This window comes from Myotis lucifugus, unplaced genomic scaffold, assembly GCF_000147115.1.
Source record: "Myotis lucifugus unplaced genomic scaffold, Myoluc2.0 scaffold_51, whole genome shotgun sequence".
In the NCBI taxonomy this organism is placed as follows: Eukaryota; Metazoa; Chordata; class Mammalia; order Chiroptera; family Vespertilionidae; genus Myotis; species Myotis lucifugus.
Window position 1 is genome coordinate 2,999,229 of NW_005871099.1, and position 15,064 is coordinate 3,014,292.

Here is a 15,064-nt window from a genome sequence, read left to right on the forward strand (position 1 = left end):
TGACTTTATTTCATATAAGCACCACTAAATATAATTTGTAACTAATCACTCATAATTATTAACCATAATTATGTCATTATTCCATAATCACTCTTTGTTTTCTGCTTCTTACACTTTAAAATAAATAGCACCAGAGGATGCTGAAAGAGAGCTACCATAAGCTGTTTTGACAAGCCCTGCAATATCTTTGGATTTTCATACCCGGGTCATAGTGCTTAATGAAAGTGACTAGTCATCCTTGACATGCTAAGAGCCACGAAGGAATGCCATGAATAAATTACATGGCCTTCAGTTTGACAGCATCAATGTATCTTAAGGCTATAATTTTATAGCTTCAATTTCTATTTTCAAGTGCAACAAAGAAAATAAAATTGTGGATGAAAACTTCTAGAACAACAACAAAAGGAGTTTTCTTGATCAAAGAAAATTTGAAAAGGAGAACTACTAGAGAAATATGTTAAGTCTTGAAAAATAATTTCTATTATAAAAAGATACTTTTAGCATACTGAATTGAAATATTTAATTCAGTAGCTCCTAGCAGACAGGACAATTACTATGAAGTTATCTTTGTATAGCATATACCAATTATTTACGAATTCACTAAATTTATAAATACTGAATAGCTACTATGTCTGCACTATTACAGGGATATGGTCCTCAAGTAGCCCACAGTCAAATAGAAGAAATGGACATGTCAACGAAGATGTGATGGAGAGTACCAAATGCTATTACAGAAAAATCCCATTGGCAGTTTGTATTGGTTAAGATCCAATTGCAGAGAACAGAATCTGTTCTACCTAAATTAAGAAGCAAGAGATTTACTATGGGCTAATAGGATAATTTGGAAAGCAGAAGACTCGGGCTCTAACTTGAGCTTTTAGAAATAATTCCAGAGCTCTACCGCAAAGCCAGGCTGCTTAGGGAGCCCTTGCCTCACCTGCTGGATTGGGATGCTGCCCCACAGCGGCCAGCCCTCTCCACCACCATGCCACACAGCCAGGATGGAGAGAAATAAAATAGTACTGTATTGGTGACCATGACAGAACTGGGTATGCACCTGGAAATGACAGTTAAAGCATGAGGGGGACGCATCGATTTTAAAAGATGTTCAATGTGAAGCAAATTAGGAGTTAGAATGTTGAGTTTTGAAGAAGGTGAGGATAGGCAATGTTCAGTTGTGGTTGTGTGGCGTTTGAATAGGCTGTGAGGTATTCAATAGGAATGTCATGGAAGCAGCTGAATATATGAGCTCAGAATAGAGATCAATTTGAATTCAAGATATAGTTTTGGAAATTGTAAAGTTAAGGGCGGCAGCAGAGGTTGAAAACTCAGTTAAGTTTGCCTAAAGAGAGAGGAAATGAGGAGAGGAGAGCTCTGGCAAGGGCTACGTTTCCTTTTTTGTTGTTAATTCTCACCTGAGGATATTATTTTTTCCCATTTATTGGGCCCAGGATCGAATCTGCAACCAGGTACATGCCCTCAACTGGGAATCAAACCTGTGACCCACTGGTTCCTGGGCTCACTCTCTAACCATTTAGCACACCGACCAGGGCAGAGGCTTCGTTTTTAGAGCAGGTAGTAATAGAAAAATCCAGTGAAGGTGACTGAGAAGTGAGCTCTAGAATGCAGCAGAGAATAAATGAACACTTTAAAAAAATTAAGAAATACAAAAGAGAGGCAACCTCAAGGGGGCGAATCTCTCAGATGTGTTTGTGCATTGAGCAGGCAACCCTTTGGTGAGTTCTAGCTGTTCAAATAGTTAAAATTTCAAGGAGAGATTCCAAGGGTATCTCTCTCATCGCCATTTTTCTGACATCACCTCATGTCAATCTTTTAATGCCACTCTGCATGCTCTCCCTCCAAAGAGCACACCTTCCTCTTCTTATTCCCCCGCAGGCTTGCATCTTCTAAACTCTAAGGGACCCCAGGAGACTTCCAACCAGGGTAGTAATGGGCTGTGGCAACTCATCTTGGGCTCAGTCCCTGAACCTGTATCCCAGGCCCCCTGTCCTCTGACTTCTCAGTGAGCCAGAGCAGCCCTGCCCAAGCTCTCTCCTATTGCTCCTAAGCTGAGCCCTTCCTTGTTTCACTGTCCCCAGCTTTAATAAACGTACTCTCAAAAAAAATTAATGGCTACTCAAAAAGCCTTTCTGTATTCCAATATTGTGAATAAATTCACTCACACTTTCCTCAGTTTTATTTATAGCCTCACATTCTTTATGTTTTAATACTTTGAACTACTGAGAATTTATCTTTTGTTGTTGTTTGTTCCAATCAGCAGTAGTTTCTATATCATTTATTGAATAATACTTTTTTTGTATTAAAAATTTGATATATCACAATAATCATCAATCTAATGCTACTAAGTGCTTAGGGCTATATAAAACAAATGTGTGGGGTTTTTTTGTTGTTGTTGTTCCATTGCCCCAATTTTTTTTTCTGTATCATACTGGCCTTAATATTTTCAATAAGAATAGAAAAGTTTTACTGGTTGCCATGAAACACCTTATTTATTTATTTTCCATTAATTTTGTAGTTATGACTCCCTAGACATAACTGGTGGGGGAATACCTGACATTTTCTGTATAAGCTATCTCATTGAATTGCTTAATTTATTCCTAAACATAATGCTCCTATAATTATCCAGTATTGCAGATGAAAAAAAAAACTTTAAAGAGGTTAAGCATCTGGTGTGAAGTCAGGTAACTAATAAATGGCATCGCTGAAATTCAATCTTATGTGTGTCTGATCCTAAAGACTATGTTTTTTTCACAACCATACAGTTTTGACATCCTGTGTTAGATGCAGGAAACTATTTGCCAAGCTCAAATACAGACAATGACAGGGCCCTTTCCCAGCATTAAGCATCACACAGTGAGCTGGAATTTGAGGTAGAACACCAACTATTATAAGGGAGGTAGGGACAATAGGCATGGAATTAATAACTCTCAAACAGAACAAAGAACCATTTATTATAAAGAAACATTGGAGAAAGGAAAAACTGAAAATGGAGTTTGGGTCAGATGGTAGAAAGTTTTGATTACCTGGCTAGAGGGTTTGTGATATATTTATGGTTTCATTAGGAGAAAAAATTTTGCTCCTATGCAATTGTGACTACTCTTTTAATTTGAATAGGACAAGGGTCAACAAAGTGTTTCCCACAGAGCTCTTTCAATCAGCGAAATGTTTTGTTGTTGTGAATAAGTTTTATGGGAACATAGCCACGCCCGTTTGCTTATATATTGTCGGTGACTGTTTTGTGCTACAATGGCTGAGTTGGGAAGCCGCATGCAGCCTGAAAAGCCTAAAAATCTGTCCTTTATAGAAAAAGCTTGGCAACCCTTGTACTTTATTTTCTCAAAGCTTTAGTATAGTTGGCTTGCATAATCAGATCAATTCTGTTCATATAGACAAAATACCAGGTAAGGATTTCTTGATTTAACATTAATTTTTTGATTCTTTGACTCATATTACCATCTAAAAATCCTTGAGGCCCATTTATATTAAAACTTGTACTTAATTATTTTGTTGTTATATGATGACACTTAAGTCATTTGATGTAAAGAAAAGAAAAACTGAAACATACATTGGTATTGAAGTTGTTTATAAGGCCTAGATATGTCATAAAATACCTTGGAAAAACACTCTTTTAATCTTTATAGTAATACAAAACATTTTAGAAATTATCCAAAAGATATAGCAAGAATTTTAAAAAAAGATTCTAATATAATTAGGAAATCATACTGCCTATACTATGCAAATTAAATTATTCTTCTTCAGCAAGAGGAGGCTTGAATGGATATTAATGGCACTGCTTATTTACTTGAATTTTCATTATTAAAACACTTGAGCCATTAGCTAATTAATGCAAAGTACATTTGTGAGTTGTGGGAGAGAAAAGAATGTTGCTAGAATGCATCAAAAAGTGATTTGGTTCCAAGAGTCAACTGAGCTCCCAGCAGCGTCCGCCTCTTCAGCTCTGGCGGGGACTGCATCCCGTGGTGCTCAAGCATGTCCTCCAAATGTCCCCTTCCTGTTTAATGACATCTTCCTTCTACACTTGTGTTGAGTTTGAGTTGCTTCTAAATCAATTGAGTACCCTTTTTAGAAAAGTATAAACACAAAAATTTAGGGGTTGTTTTAAACTGATATGGAGTAAAAATTAATGATATGCTTTAATCAAGGTAAAACACATGACTTCCTATAATGATTTACTATAATAATGTTTTTCATATTTGAAGGTGATCTATATATTTTACCCACACCCTCCAGTGATGGCGAACCTATGACACGCGTGTCAGAGGTGACACGCGAACTCATTTTTTTGGTTGATTTTTCTTTGTTAAATGGCATTTAAATATATAAAATAAATATCAAAAATATAAGTCTTTGTTTTACTATGGTTGCAAATATCAAAAAATTTCTGTATGTGACACGGCACCAGAGTTAAGTTAGGGTTTTTCAGAATGCTGACACGCCGAGCTCAAAAGGTTCGCCATCACTGCTCTAGACCAAGGCTTCTCAACCATGGCACTCTTGACATTTGGGCCTAGATAGTTCTTGGTTGTGGGGCTGCCCTGTATATTGCAGGATGTTTCCAGCCACCCAGCCTCTACCCACTGGATAGCAATAGCAAAGCCCCCCTTTCCATTCGTGACAACCCAACGTGTCTCCAGCCATTGTCATGTCTCCATCTTATTTCTGGGAAAAATCACCCTGGTTAAGAACCACTGCCCTCGCCAAGATTGAGACAGAACCTGTATACTTTATCATCTATTATTCTAGTTAGTAATCAAATATCATAATTTAAATAGGCAGCCTGTTGATATCACTTCTGGTATTTTTTTTCTTTAGAATTATATTTATTTATTAATATTTTATGGGGAAGAAATAGCAAGAGTCAAATGTTTGCTTATGATTTGGTAAATTACTTGATCTCTACGAGCTCAAGTTTCTTGTCATGGGAATAGTTTATGTAAGGTACTCAACACCATCCTGGTTATGTAATAATTACTAAGTTTTGGGTTATTGTGAATGATTATATTAAATTGTATTGTGATTTAAAATAATTTTTCCTTCCCTCTGGAAAGATTTTATATTTTCATCCCATGGGTTTCCTATATGACTTGCAGGGGCCAATAAATTGTGAGTGAAAGTGGCCACTTTTAAAAAGTAGCTTTAAGAACCATTGTGTGGTTCTACAACCTTTCCTCTGGTTCTCTCTTGAGATTAGCAATATTTCAGGTAGGGGCTGTTCCTGCAGCCTGGGTCCCAGAATGAAAAAGACATGGAGCAGAACCATAACCAACCCGTGATAGATGTATAACTTGAGCTAGAAATAAAGTTTGGTTGTCCAGAATGAATGAGTACTAAGTTTTTTTTTATTTTGTTTTCAATTGCAGTCTCACTTGGCCTAAGCTAATTGATAAGTAACTTACCAAATATTTCTTGATCACTTATCACATTCCAGACATTATAGTATGAATAAAAAGATCAGCAAAACTTTCCGTTACTGTTTTAAAATATAGATTCTAGTGATAGAAAAAAGGAATCTGGAAATGGTAGGCTCATTTCTTCATTATTTGAAATCTCCCTATTTTTTTTTAACTGGGTTAGGGTAAATCTATTCTATTGATAATGATGCTATCTTTTATGGATTATGATGCTATCTTTTATGGATTTTGGGAAGCTCTTTCTTGCTGTAGAACACATTCCTAACTGATAAATTAGGACACTCAGCTTGTCCAACAGTTATGAATCCATTATCATCATCATCATCATCATCATCATTATCATCGTCATCATTACTATTACATACCAAGTGGTTCTGCTCTCATAACTATACTGAGATAGTCTCATCAATCATAACTGTGACATATGGCCTCATCAATCATAACTGTGACATATGGCCTCAACTACAAAGGCATACCTGTATAGCTACTCTGTCCAATTTTGTAGCCATGAGCCACATGTAAATATAAATTAATTAAAGTTAAAATTAATAAAATTTAAGATTTAGTTCTTCAGTCTCAGTAGACACATTTAAAGTGGTCAAAACTACATATGCCAAGTAGCTACCATATTATACTGTGCAGGAGATACAGAATATTTTCTTCATCACAGAATATTCTGTTGCAAAGTGCTGCTCTATAATAAAGTTCTGCCAAGCTTCATAATGCCTAGCAGTTCTAATGTAAGGAAGGCCCACATTCTAGGGCTCTTTAAAAATATTAATAGTTACTTATCTCTTTTTGTTGTAAACCAAATATTTTATCTCTTCATTGATACATTTTATATTTAGAATGGGAAATATAAAAATGAATAAATTGAAAATAGTGACTCTAGCCCTGGCCTGGTGGCTCAGTTAGTTGGAGTGTCATTCGGTACACCCAAAGGTTGCAGGTCTGTTCCTGGTCAGGGCATATACCTAAGTTGCAGGTTCGATTCCCAGTTGGGGCACTTACAGGAGGCAACGAATGGATCTCTCTCTCTCTCTCTTCCTTTCTCTCAAAAATCAATAAAAACAAAAATCACTAAAATCAATAAAAATGAGGATGAAAAAATATAATAATAACTCTAGATTTGCCTAAAATTCAGTGGAATAACCTAAAACTTTGATCCTTTACTGCTACTACAAAATTCAAGTAAATGCATACAATAAACAAGACAGCAGCCTCTCAGAGATTTAATGCCACTTTCTGTGCCAACCATTCTATAAAATATTGATGAGGACATTTGTGGTAATAAATGTTAATACATTCTCTTGAACATGTGAACACTGGCTGATGATTCTTTATAGTGACATTCAGTGGTAGGAAGAGTTTATTAAAACAATATATTAATTTTCGGGAAGCTAAAAATAATACTTAAGTTGATATCTCAGTTTTTAATAGCTTTCTACTTACTTTTTTTTTTAATTGGAGGAAACTAATAGTTTGTAGCAAAAAGTGTTTGAAACCAGGAACCAAAGTACTGGGTCCATGAAGTAAGTACCTAAATCTTGCTGTCTCTTCTTCATGCTAATGTTACTAGGGTCAGGAAAGAGTAACAAGCATCATATGGGCCTTCTGTATAAAGCTGAGAGATACACTAATCCATGCCTACTGAGTGAACATGATTTAAAATATGGCATCACTAAATATATGATATTGAGAGACAGGTAAGGCTCAGCTTGTCTGGTGCTATTGACGGTGAAAATGGCACCCGATGTTAGGCTGAGGTTCTATAACCTCAGTACTTGAGTTCTGGCTAAGAAAGAATTCAGAGCCAATACTCAAACTATAAGAGAAAGTTGATTTAAAAAGTCACAGAGGTAGAAGAAATGAGCCGTACAAGATACTGGCTCAGGAACCAAGTTACAGAGGTAAAAGAAGGGCCTTTGGAGCTTAGGAAGGGGGCGGGGGAGGAGGGGTAGAGAAAGAGAAAGAGAGAAAGAGATGCAACTAAGTTACTAAGAGATGAAACTTGAGAGATGAAAGAGAGAGGAAAGATGCCGGTGAGCTCTGAAGAGAGAGAGAGAGAGAGAGAGAGAGAGAGAGAGAGAGAAAGAGAGAGAGAGAGAATTCATGGTTCCTGTCACATTGCGGACGGATCATGAGAATTCTCTCTTCATATTACATAGCGTTTTACAAAGTATCATACTTTAAAAAGATGTTAGTTGTAAGAACATGTAATAAATAACTTCAAAATGCAATGGGAATTCAATTTTAAAGTGTGCCTCTAACATTTATGTAAAGCGTTTTTTGTCTCAATAGAAACTTATCTGGCCACTGGGTAAAGCTAGCCATGTAACTACTGGTCCGAATTGTGTTCGGCGCTTTTATCTGGAGGCCTCAGGGAAGGCTCTCAATAGAATATCCATCAGCTTTCCAGGTGTGTCCCCTCAGGGCTGTGCTCTCCACCAATTGGTCGGTGCCAGGACAGGGCGGTCATTATTCACTGAAGCTGGTCTTGATGTTAACCATGGCTTTGCTCTGTCTGATTTTGCTGCTTCCCTGAGCCAGGAGCTGAACCACAGCTGAGGCCTACAGGCATCTCCAGGGGTTAATGCTTGAGGCAGTGGTTGTGCAAGGGCTTGTAGTTTTGCCCATTGCTAGGCACCCAGCCTCTCTGCTCTGGTGACCCTCTGCACCTGGCCTATTGTTCCCACTGTGCCATGTCTATCTAACCGACGACTACAGCACAGCTCACTTATTCAACAAATATGTATGAAGCACCTTTATCGCACAAATCTTTGTACTGCATACATTGAGAGGCCAAAGGAGTTAAAAACGAAACAACAAAACAATGCAACAGTTTGTCTACAGTCCCTAGCACTCACTTTAGTCTGACAGCATATTGGAATCACCTGGGAAGCTGTGATGACCTGAATGTGGTGTTCCCCGGCCCTCCGCCCCCCTCCGCCCCCCTCCCGAATTCAAATGCTAAAGCTTTACTCCCAATGTGATGGTATTGGAGCTGGGGAGGTAATTAGGGTTAGATGCAGAGCTCTTAAGGCAGTGGTTCTCAACCTTGGCTGCACATTAGAATCACCTGGGAATCTTTTTAAAATCCTGATTTCTGGGCCTCATCCTCCGGAAATTCTGTTTCTTTGTTATGGGGTGGGGCCACAACATTAGTAACAAAGAAACAGAATTTCCAGAGGATGAGGCCCAGAAATCAGGATTTTAAAGATTCCCAGGTGATTCTAATGTGCAGCCAAGGTTGAGAACCGCTGTCTTAAGGGATGGGATTGGTGCCCTTATAAGGGGAGACACCTGAGAGCTCGCTTCTTTTCTGCCCTCCCCAGTCCTTAGGGGGGAGCGCACAAAGCAAGATGGTGGCGGTCTACAAGCCGAGAGAAGAGGCCTCGGGATGAAACCTCTGGCTGGCACATTTCTCTTGGACTTCCCAACCTCCAGCAGGGTAAGAAAGAAATTTTTTGTTGTTTAAACCACCTAGTCCATGGTATTTTGTTATGGCAGCCTGATATGACCTACACAGAAGCTAAAAAATATATATTTTAAAACCGGATAACAAAATCTCAAGCCCAATCCCACTTCCAGGCATTCTTATCTAGTTTGTCTGGTTCTCAGGGTATTATATCCTAAGAGCGCTGCAGGTGAATTTATTCTACCACCAGGTTTGTGAAGTACTGCGCCAGGGAAGGGGTTTCCACATTTTTTTTTCGCCCATGAACTCCTCGGGGATATACTACTCCCCAAAGAAGCTTCTCAGTTAGTAGTGGGAAAGGAGAGGGCTGGGCACAGCTTTTGAAGCTTTAAAGAAACTACCTAGCGAAGCTGCTGTCTTCTTGCTTCTCATTGAGAGTCACTGTGTAAGATAAAGAGCTGTTCGGGCAGAAAATAAAGATGTTATTTTCCGGAGAGGCTTTTTGAGACAAAAATTGTTACTTTGGTGCTCAGGTGATAAATATTGGCCTTGTGTTTAATGGGAAGTGAATCTTCCTTATTCTCCATGACCCCTTATGGCCCCCACATTCTAAGATGAGAACTAGAATCTTTGGGAGATCCGTGGAAAAGCTATGTTGGAAATGTAGATTTCTCAGAAGGTGCCCTTTCCTGGCAGGTGTGATACTTTCCCTTTGGGGAAGTCCTGCAAACCACTGCAAAATTTTGTCAGGAGAATGGGAGGTCTTGGCATGCAGGCCGGAGCTGAAACAGGAATTTGGGGTTATTTACGTGACTAGATACTTATTTTGGAATAGCACTGTAATTTCTGGATGTATAGATTTAGTCATTTATATTTTTGTGTGAATTTAAGCTGATGTGCCATTAGTAATACTAATAATTTGGAAATTAAAGTCTAAGTTCCCATTAAGGGAGTTTTAATGTCTGGGATTACTGGGGAAGCCTCTTAATTAGCTCACTAGACTCTGAAAGGGGAACAAAAGAAAACAGAATGATTAAATAATGAGAGTGGCCAAAGAAGTGTGATTGTTAGCACGGAGAAGAGGGTCTGATATCCCACGGTAAACTGGTCAACAAGCTGTGCTCTGGCTGAAATACTATAAAATTTCCTCCGTCTCCTCCCTGAATCTCCAGTCAGGCCCCTGAATGCTTCTGTTTGTTTTTGACCAATCTCAGGAGAACAGACTGAGTCCCACTTTTGAGTTAAGGCCAAAATGCAGCTGGAGGATATAACGTGAATTCAGGATTTCAGAAAGCAATAAAACAAAACAAAATACAGAGGTGAGCCCTCATAAACTTACAGATTTGAGATGCAAATTTCTTCTTAGGGTATAGAATGGAATTTTAAGACAGTCTTATGTAGATGATAGGAGTCAGGTGAGTTATACTATTTTCTGAGGAACACATTAACGGAGAAAAAAATGTGCTTTTAAATAAAGTTGCATTTTTTAAAAGACGTGACCTCCTATTATTGAACAAAGTAAAATGAACCCATTTTTTCCCACATGGACCCTGATCTCACTTTCAGTATTTCATATACAAATACTTTATCCAGTGCCGTGTGAAATTTTAGTAATTCAGTTACTTAGGAGACTTTGTGAACCTGCTTAAAGCCATCACACCCTAGAGACAGTAAGATGTGCCCCCCTCCCCGCCCCGGGTGATGACATGGAACATGATTTCCCTCAGTCCATTTCTCTTCCCTTGGCACAAGCAATCAAAACAGGAGTCTGTAAGGCTACTAACCGTAAAGCAGTGGTTCTCCGTGTGTGGTGGTGTTGGGTGGGTCACATGCATCAGTTTCGCCTGAATCTTGTTGAAAATGCTCATTGTCAGGCCAACCCAGGGAATCAGAAGCTCTGGGAGTGGGTTTCGAAGTCTAAGCTTAAACACTCCCTACAGATGATTGGCAAGCAAGCTCCGATATGAGCACCATTGGTTTAAAACAACATCAGCTGTGGGAAAGTGCAACTGTGGCTGTGGAAACGGAGTATTCAGTGAACACCTGCACATAATAGGAGCAAGGATAATAGGCTTGGCGAACGCTCACTTTGTGACAAGCATGGCTTTATAAACATTGATGAGGGACAGTGTGGCACAATGATTAAGAGCATAGACTCTGGAGTCAGGCTTTAGGCTGAATCCTCACCCTTAAAATTTAAGAGCTCTATGGTTGAAAAAGAATTCTTTAAATTCTTTGTGCTTAAATTTCTTTATCTGCAAAATTCCTAACTCAGAGAGTCTTTATCGGGACTAATGAGTTAATATGCATAAAGCATTTAGAACAGTGCCTGAAACAGAGGTATTAAAGTACTGGCTATTATTTTTACATTTATCGATATATAATGTATAATTTTACATTGCACTATTAAAACCCCTTAACCCAATTGTAAGTTCTGTATTATCCTTTTTGTATGCATACCGACAACATCTTAGTGTTTCAATAATTTGATGAATTAAGGTCCTTTAAATTACAAGTATCAGATCTAATCAAAATGCTCTGAATCATTTAAAAGAAAGGGATGTGTAGGGGGGCATATTTATTGATTTCCATAGCTAAAAATTCCAGAGGTAGAACTCATGCAAGGTCTGCATTCATAGGGTTCAAATGATGATTCTATCAGGACCTCTCTTTCCAACTCATTTATTCCGGGAGGAAAACTCTATACCCTGGTTTTATCTAACTTCTGCTAAGTCCTAGTTGAAAAGAGAGTGACAACGTTAATTCCTGTTTCAGGACCCACAAAGTGGAGGGCACCCCAGTGGCTGGTCCACATCACAAACCTAAAACTAAGTCACCTAAGTTTAGGGAATCGACGTAACCAATCACAGTCCTCCAACTCAGTTTAGCCAGCTTTCCCTAAGAAATAAGGCCTTGAAAGGAAATGTCCTAGCCACCAATCATGCCTTGTTTCCCAGGTGCCTCTATAGAATTCCCTCTTGCTGCAAATCCGAATGTTTCACTACTTGTGATGCACTGTACTCCACCAATCCAGGATGGATTTCCTTAAACAAAGCATGTCAGACTCCTTACTAAATTGTTTAGCTTTGTCATTTGAGGAGAGACTTTCTTCTTCTACTGATTGATAACCCCAGGCTTATCTGATAAAGCCCGACTTGGATGATGTACTTGTCTTTGAGTCAAGTCCAGTTTAGTTAGCCTGAATCACATGACCATTCTCCAGCTGAGGTGGAGTCAGACCAATCAACCCACACCCTCTTGCCTCAGAAGGAGGGGGAAAAAACCTCAGGGTTCAGCAACTAGAAAGAAGGGAATAATGGCAGGAATGAAGACAACATTTGCCTAAGATTACGCATGTTTCCGGTAAAAAGCCACGCTTCCAAATGAGGTCTGTTTTCACTGGAAGGCAGTGCCCTGAAGTGCTCCCACATACTACCTCTTGTGATTAAACATTTTTCCTGTTCACTATGTTCTAACCAAGGTCCTAGGAATGTAAACCTGTTTAAGACATACTCCTGCCTTGAGGAGCTCTATGTAATGGTGGAGACAAGTGTAAAGATTAAATAATGGAGCTGTGATTAAGGTGTGCAGAAAGAGGCATGAAGGCCTCATTAGCAGCAATTAGAAGTACTTCCTATATGATCATTCATCACCAACCCACACATCTGAACTCCAGGATCCCACCTTCCTTTGCCAAGAAGCACCAGGGGAGAGAATATGTGAACACACAAGATTTATGTCCTAGAGGAAGGAGAAATTGTCCCCAGCTATTCTAATTTGACTTAAAGGAAAAATTGTTGGACAATTTCAGGGAAGTTAATGTACTATATAGACAACATAGGAAAAAAGAAAGTAAATAAAATTACAAAAAATTACACCATAGCACAATGATGCATTTGAACAGATGTTCCTCAAATATGGTTATCTTGATCCTGAAACCCAACATTTTTCTCCAAAAAAATATTTTAATGCTTCAAAGAGATCCTGAGCTTATTCACAAGGGAATAAAAAGAAATTCATTTTTCTTTGGCACTTAATGGTGAAATTGCTCATTTAATATAAAAAGGACACATTGGGTACAACCAGATCTACCTGGATAAAGACTTGACAGTGAAGCTCCACTGAACTCCAGTCAGAGTTCTGCATTTGATATTAAATGCTGTGCTTGGCTTACAAGACAGGATGATCACACTATAGTAGACAATGCAGAATTTTCCATTCATTTCAAGTAAATTTTGTGAATTTATAATGAAAAATAAACACAAGATGAATGGCACACAGCATTCCCTTAGTTACATTCCTGAGCTAATGTGAATAATAATGCTATCTCTGATTTGGAGTTAAGTGAAGATTCTGGTACAAAGACAAAGATGAAAACTATTCTGGCATTTTACTCAACTTTAGATATTTGTGAGTCCATAAGCTATAAATTCCAAGACTGTTGTTCAGCACTGTAGACATCCAAACTGTTCATAATGGACTTGTTTAGCTACTGTTCTGGTCTGGCATATTCTCTAGGAAGAGCCACAGTCCTGTGCTCAATCAGTGGTCTCATTTTGCACAATCTGTCATGGACATCTGCTAAGGAAAATTTTTGACTTAAAAAAAAAAGCACCAAAGCATTCAGACCTCAACTGACTGCAAAGATGAATACAGAAAATTTAAAAATCAACTCTACATACTTTGAACATAAAAAATGAAGAGTATATTTCTATTTGGTATTGAACCAAATAAAATATTGGTCAATATATTCAATTAAGTTGCTAATTATTTTTGTAGAATAATTGGCTTCACTAATTCAGTAGCTTAGGTGTACTCAGATGTTGGACTGAATGTTTGCAGCATACCTCCAAAATTCATATGTTGAAGCCCTAACATCCATGTGAAAATATTTAGAGTAAGAAAAGGATTGCAAGGCTTGGGCCCTGATCTGATAGGATTAGTGTCCTTCTAGGACAGTGGTTCTCAACCTTCCTAATGCCACGACCCTTTAAAACAGTTCCTCATGTTGTGGTGACCCCCAACCATAAAATTATTTTCGTTGCTACTTCATAACTGTAATTTTGCTACTGTTATGAATTGTAAATATCTGACATGCAGGATATATTTTCATTGTTACAAATTGAACATAATTAAAGCACAGTGACTAATCACAAAAACAGTATGTAATTATATATGTGTTTTCCGATGGTCTTAGGTGACATCTGTGAAAGGGTCGTTCAACCCCCAAAGGGGTCGCGACCCACAGGTTGAGAACCTCTGTTCTAGAAAGAGAGACCAGAGAGCTCACACATTCTGTGAACTGTCAAAAGAAAGGCCACGCGAGCCGAAGCCAGTTTGGCTCAGTGGATAGAGCATTGGCCTGCTGACTGAAGGGTCCCAGGTTCGATTCTGGTCAGGGGCATGTACCTTGGTTGCGGGCACATCCCCGGTGGGAGATGTGCGGAGGCAGCTGATCGATCTTTCTCTCTCGTTGATGTTTCTAGCTCTCTGTTTCTCTCCCTTCCTCTCTGTAAAAAATCAATAAAATATATTTAAAAAAAACAAAAACGAAAGGCCATGTGAGGACAAAGCTATTTGGAAGTCAGGAAGAGAGCTCTCACCAGGAGCCAAACCCTACTAAAACCTTGATCTTAAACTTCCCAGTCTCCAGAACTGTGAAAAAATAAATTTGGTTTTGAACCACCCAGCCTACGATATTTTGTTATGGCAGTCAAGCTGACTAATATAATAGATAAGGTCATGTTCATATATATGACTATTATATAGGCCTATCCATATATTAATGAATTGATATTATAGATCTTATTAAATATCCATTACTAGATTGATTCATTTATAGTGATAATTATTTTTCCAGATGTACCATTCTAGTAGCCCTTTTAATAAAAAGAAATGACATTTCATGATATTGTTTACACTTAAAATTAAATTTTGTAATTATTCATTAGAGGTAAACTTCATACTATTTTTTAATCAACATTTATTGTTAAGAGTATGACAGAAGTCCCCCTGTTTCCCCTCAATGCCTCCCTCCACACAGTACCTGCCCCACTCCAGGCCTTCACCACTCTACTGCCTGTGTCCATAGGTAATGCATATATGCATATAAACTCTTTGGTTAATCTCTTCCTGCCACCCTCCTCTCCCCTTCCCTCTGAGATTCATCAGTCTATTCCAGGCCTCTCATTCT